The following is a 6705-nucleotide window of genomic DNA, read 5'->3' as shown; positions in this document are numbered from 1 at the left end:
CCGAATATGTAAAAATATGATATGGTTGTTTCATATGATCATGGGCTAGATTCAAATAGTGGCTATGTGGCCATTTCTAGCTCATTTAAATTATTTCAAAAATAATATTTAAATTATATGAGGTGTAGCATCCCATTTAAATCACTTTCCCAAGTAATTCAAGGTGAGGTGATGACATTAGACTTCATGACCTCATATGTTATTATTTGAGAATATTAAATCATTTCCATAGTAGTATTTAAATTGCATGAGGTATAATACCTCATTTAAATCACTTTCCCCAAATGATAAATATGAAGTGTTGACCTTGGTCAACATGTACTCATACTTTATTATTCGAGGAGATTAAATCTTAACAAGATTCAATGAGAGGAAATTATTTCTCCAAAGAACTAAATAGAAACCCTAGTAAATATTTTTAATGAGAGGAAATTATTTTTCTTAAAAAGAACACAAAGACAACCAACATGATAATAATGTTGTGATGCTAGAATAGCTTGTATGAACCACTTGTGTGCTTAGTCTAGCCTTAAGATTTGTTTGGTGGTTGTATACCTCGTATCCGTTTTTAGACGCTAGTACCGAGGACTATCAGGAGGAGGAGGTCTACTTTGAAGAAGAAGAAGAAAACTTTGATCAATACACCACTCAAGGCAAGCTATACTCTTGCAAGCTACACTAATGCCAAACTCTACAAGAGCAAGGCACCATTGCATATTACTTTGTGTTTAATGATCCCAGCCCAAGTTTTTACCTTACAAGTTTTTGACTTTGGTTCATAAAAGTTTATTTTTGATTCATGATTCACTTGGTCTAGATATGGAGTAGTACAAGAGCATCACCCTTAGCCTAGAGAGCTACAAGTTAATTAGTACCCCTCATGACTAGATGCTAGTGCTAAAACTAAATTTGACTACTCTAGATGGGAACATGTGAAATCAAATGACTTTGAAAACCTTGGAATGATGAGTCATTCTATTGAAAGATTTTGAAGGTGAATATGATTTGTGAATGACATGGTGAATTTTACAAAAACTGATGGTTGGGTTCGGATGCGATACCATTCCAATTTTTACAAGTACCCCCACAATACCTGATTATGGGTAGGGCTTAACTGGAAATTTATGTATTTTAGTATGGGTTTACTCTAAACTAACGTCATAGGGGTTATGCCGAGGCTGCCTCCGCTGAAAGTGAAATGATGTGAAATGACGTGAAATGAGGTGAATGTCCTACCCAAGCCCTGTGCAGTTCCCAGGTTGACGGTTTGTCTTCACTGGGAGGCCAAGCTCATGCGGAGAGGTGCCTATATTAGGGTATGTAAGTGAAAGGTTATGGTTGATGATCCGCATACTGAGTATGATTATTCAGGGTTATTCCTGACGGATGTAATCAAAAGTTGTGGCACAAGTGTACAACCTCTGCAGAGTGTAAACCTATTCGAATAGCCGTGTCCACGGTTATGGACGGTTGGAAAGGCCATACTGTTCCGTCATCAGACCATTTTCAAAAATATGACATGTGACTGGTGACTTGAAACTTGAAAGGTGAATTTGACTTGAATCACAACGGAGTTGTGGGAATGACACTAATGTTCCCACTTGAGTTAAGTTAGGCAATGAAGAGTCTTTGTTTACTAAATGCTTATGAAATAAAACTGGCTTTATGCAAATGAACCTAGAGCTTAGAACCCCTTACTAAAACTGTTAGTACTTACACTAGTATTAGTTTGCGAGTACTTTAAAGTACTCGTGGCTGTGTCCCTGGCTATTCAAATGGCCAGACTATGAAGAGGAGCACCACTACCAGGAAGACGGACAGCCATACGTCTATGATAACTAGGACTACTCCTGACGTCAAAAGTTGCCTGTGGAGCGAGATGGACCTCTACTACGTACTCCCGCTATTGTGTTATGTATTTGATCCTTAGATCAATTATTGTAATGAGACTGCATCATGTGATCCTTTTGTTGTAAGACAATTATGAGTTGTAATGAATGATGTTCTGTGATATCAATCTATTATGTCTCGTAAAAACAATATTCCTGGGATTGCGATGTATGGTATAATAGGCATCTGGACTTAAAAATCCGGGTGTTGACAAGTTGGTATCGTAGCCATTGTTTGACCTTAGGAGGCCCTAGTTAGAATGGACGTCTGAAAACTTAGTTTCAAAACAAATGAAGTGAATATTTGGGAAAACTTATTCTCTCTCGTATCTTTGAAATCTTTTCAAAATAATAAATCCATGCTCTACTTTTCCTTGAAATTTTACATAAAATTTTGCACACTTGATCATCTTAGTAGAATTTACACCTACGCAGGAGAGCACTAGTGTGAGTTTGTATCTGTCCCCTTTGTATCGTAGAACAAGGAAATAGTTCTTAAAACCATTGGTGTGTTAGTGGTAATGTGTGTTGATTGGCATGAATGAAAAAAAAAATGTTGTTGGTTTTTACCACCTCAACACTACTCAAGTTTTCAAGATTTGAACTTTTAAAATTCTTATCCAAACAAACCCTAGAAAAATTCCCTCTCATCTTGTGACTTGCTACGAGTGCCCCAAGAAGCTTGCCAAGACTGCCCCCAATACCGCTGCACCTGCTCAGCAGCAACGCCGTGTCTCCACTGGAAGGAACCCGAACAACCGCAACGGTCGTTTCTACCGTATGAATGCCACAAAAGCTCAGGAAGCACCCCATGCCATGAAGAGTATGTTTCCCTGTTAACCCATTTGCCCAATATCTCTTAGGTTCCTAACTTTTCTTAAATCTTGGGACGAGATTTTGTTTAAGGGGGAAAGGTTTGTAACACCCCAAAATTTTGAAACAATTAAGAACCATAATTTCAATTATCCAATTTTTAGGGTTAACAAAAACTTGCCTATTTCCAATATCTTTTCTATTATGTGAATGAATGGAATGTTTGCTAATACCATGAATGTGTGTTTGAAGAATTTGAAATAGATCTAAGCCACAACCATGCATTTAGGATCAAATGGAAACAAATTAAAAAGATAATAAAATAGAAGTAGAGGCACATATGAGCCTATGGTCCTATTTGTGAATATAGGCCTATGTCATGATCTACCTTGTGTAGATGGTTTGAAAACCTTAACAAACCCAACCTAGTACTCACCAAGCCAAATCCAAAGTGAAACAAAATAGAAAGAAAATAAAAATCAAATAGGAGAGAGACATATGTGAGTGTATGGCCAATTTGCAAATTTGAGCAAATGCCCCACTTTCTTTGTTTGAAGTGCTTAAACACAATACTATACCATTAGAACACAAAACAATACAATTTGGGTCAAAGAAAAGCAACACAAATCAAACGAAAAATGAAAATATAAGTTACATATGCTAATGGTCAAATCTGCCACTTTTAACATGTTACCTACTTTGAGCCCCTTTGGTTAATTTTTTAAAACTAAACTTTCTAATCTTTTGCCCAGATCTATTGTACTCATAACAGTGAACAACTTGGTCAAAGTCAACATTGCTGATTCAAAGTCAAACTCTTAATATAAGCATGCAAAGTGGCAACTTTGAAACAGATTCTAGATTGCCCCAAATTTTGGAATTTTCACAAACCAACTCCAAATTGCAAACCAAGACCACCAATTGATGTCAAACATTATTTATATCACAGCCATAAAGTATTTTGGCCAAATTCAAAGTCAAATGAGACCATTGCATCTCACATATGGTGATCAAATAGTTGAATAAAAAGTACAACCACTATTCCCCACTTCACTCCCCTTTTTCTTGTGCTCATCTATAGTGCACCTTGTACTCCAACAACTCCCAATGACATCACATTGCATAGCCATGCTCACCATGACACAAGCTCTCTCCCTATGTCATGGCATATGTCACACATGTTGGCCATGATCTTTTGTGCATGCTCTAGCTCTCTCTAGCCTTGCCAACCATGTCACATACCTTGGCCTCACCTCACCTAAGATTGCATTGCACTCATAGACCAAAAAAAATGCATAGAGGATCCATGCCATGGCCATGCCATCCCCTTGATCACCACCACCATGCTCACCATGTCACCCTCCTCCCCTCTCTCTCTCACCTTGCCAACCTCCTCAACCCTATAAAAGGAGGCTTCTCCCACTCTAATTCTTCACACCACTTCACTCCTCTCCTCTCCCTGATACTCCTCAAGCAATCCCTCGTCCCAATTTCATCCACAGAGCCCCAATCGATCGCCGGAGCGCCTCCAGTACTGCTACAAGATCGCCGGAGCTAGGAGCCGCCCCAGGAGACGCCGCCGGTACAAGGAGCCTCGCCATCCTCGACAACGCCACCCTGCATCAACGCCGACGACCGCCGGACCTCCGGTGAGCCGCCGACCCCCTAGGCTCGTCGCCGCGTGAGTCCGTGCTCGCTCGCCGACGACGACGCACGTGGACCGTCGGATCCTCGCTCTAGTCCCGCGGCTCACATAGATCATACCGTTTCGCTGTTTAAGTACCGCCGACGAGAGGTCCCGCTGTCGGCGGCCTGCTCGTGCGAGACACGCAATGGGCCGGCCCGCTTTCTTTTCTCCCCGGCCCAATTCGTTTTCCCGCGCAGCCCAACAATTCAAATTCGAATTATTTCATTTAACTGAAATTCAATACTGGTGCTTGATTCAAAATTTAATAGAATCAAATCTACTGAGCCAAATTTGATGAATTTTATATTGTTGGAAAGCTTATGAAATTATCTAACCAACCCCACTGGTTTCAAACCCTAGTGCATTGTAGATCACCTGCAATAAAAATAACAAGTCAGTACCTTTTCCAAATTCAAATATTTATTAAAAATCAACCATAATGAATTTTGAGTTGATTCCAACTCTCAAAAACCACATTTAATATTGTCTATCTGAATATGTAAAAATATGATATGGTTGTTTCATATGATCATGGGCTAGATTCAAATAGTGGCTATGTGGCCATTTCTAGCTCATTTAAATTATTTCAAAAATAATATTTAAATTCTATGAGGTGTAGCATCCCATTTAAATCACTTTCCCAAGTAATTCAAGGTGAGGTGATGACATTAGACTTCATGACCTCATATGTTATTATTTGAGAATATTAAATCATTTCCATAGTAGTATTTAAATTGCATGAGGTATAATACCTCATTTAAATCACTTTCCCCGAATGATAAATATGAAGTGTTGATCTTGGTCAACATGTACTCATACTTTATTATTCGAGGAGATTAAATCTTAACAAGATTCAATAAGAGGAAATTATTTATCCAAAGAACTAAATAGAAATCCTTGTAAATATTTTTAATGAGAGGAAATTATTTTTCTTAAAAAGAACACAAAGACAACCAACATGATAAAAATGTTGTGATGCTAGAATAGCTTGTATGAACCACTTGTGTGCTTAGTCTAGCCTTAAGATTTGTTTGGTGATTGTATACCTCGTATCCGTTTTTAGACGCTAGTACCGAGGACTATCAGGAGGAGGAGGTCTACTTTGAAGAAGAAGAAGAAGAAGAAAACTTTGATCAATACACCACTCAAGGCAAGCTATACTCTTGCAAGCTACACTAATGCCAAACTCTACAAGAGCAAGGCACCATTGCATATTACTTTGTGTTTAATGATCCCAACCCAAGTTTTTACCTTACAAGTTTTTGACTTTGGTTCATCAAAGTTTATTTTAGATTCATAATTCACTTGGTCTAGATATGGAGTAGTACAAGAGCATCAGCCTTAGCCTAGAGAGCTACAAGTTAATTAGTACCCCTCATGACTAGATGCTAGTGCTAAAACTAAATTTGACTACTCTAGATGGGAACATGTGAAATCAAATGACTTTGAAAACCTTGGAATGATGAGTCATTCTATTGAAAGATTTTGAAGGTGAATATGATTTGTGAATGACATGGTGAATTTTACAAAAACTGATGGTTGGGTTCAGATGCGATACCATTCCAATTTTTACAAGTACCCCCACAATACCTGATTATGGGTAGGGCTTAACTAGAAGTTTATGTATTTTAGTATGGGTTCCCTCTAAACAAGCGTCATAGGGGTTATGCCGAGGCTGCCTCCGTTGAAAGTGAAATGATGTGAAATGACGTGAAATGAGGTGAATGTCTGACCCAAGCCCTGTGCAGTTCCCAGGTTGACGGTTTGTCTTCACTGGGAGGCCAAGCTCATGGGGAGAGGTGCCTATACTAGGGTATGTAATTGAAAGGTTATGGTTGATGATCCGCATACTGAGTATGATTATTCAGGGTTATTCCTGACGGATGTAATCAAAAGTTGTGGCACAAGTGTACAACCTCTGCAGAGTGTAAACCTATTCGAATAGCCGTGTCCACGGTTATGGATGGTTGGAAAGGCCATACTGTTCCGCCATCAGACCATTTTCAAAAATATGACATGTGACTGGTGACTTGAAACTTGAAAGGTGAATTTGACTTGAATCACAACAGAGTTGTAGGAATGACACTAATGTTCCCACTTGAGTTAAGTTAGGCAATGAAGAGTCTTTGTTTACTAAATGCTTATGAAATAAAACTGGCTTTATGCAAATGAACCTAGAGCTTAGAACTCCCTTACTAAAATTGTTAGTACTTACACTAGTATTAGTTTGCGAGTACTTTAAAGTACTCATGGCTGTGTCCCTGGCTATTCAAATGGCCAGACTATGAAGAGGAGCACCACTACCAGGAAGACGGA

Source organism: Lolium rigidum, chromosome 7, assembly GCF_022539505.1.
Source record: "Lolium rigidum isolate FL_2022 chromosome 7, APGP_CSIRO_Lrig_0.1, whole genome shotgun sequence".
Lineage (NCBI taxonomy): Eukaryota > Viridiplantae > Streptophyta > Magnoliopsida > Poales > Poaceae > Lolium > Lolium rigidum.
Note: the sequence above shows the minus strand (reverse complement) of the source record.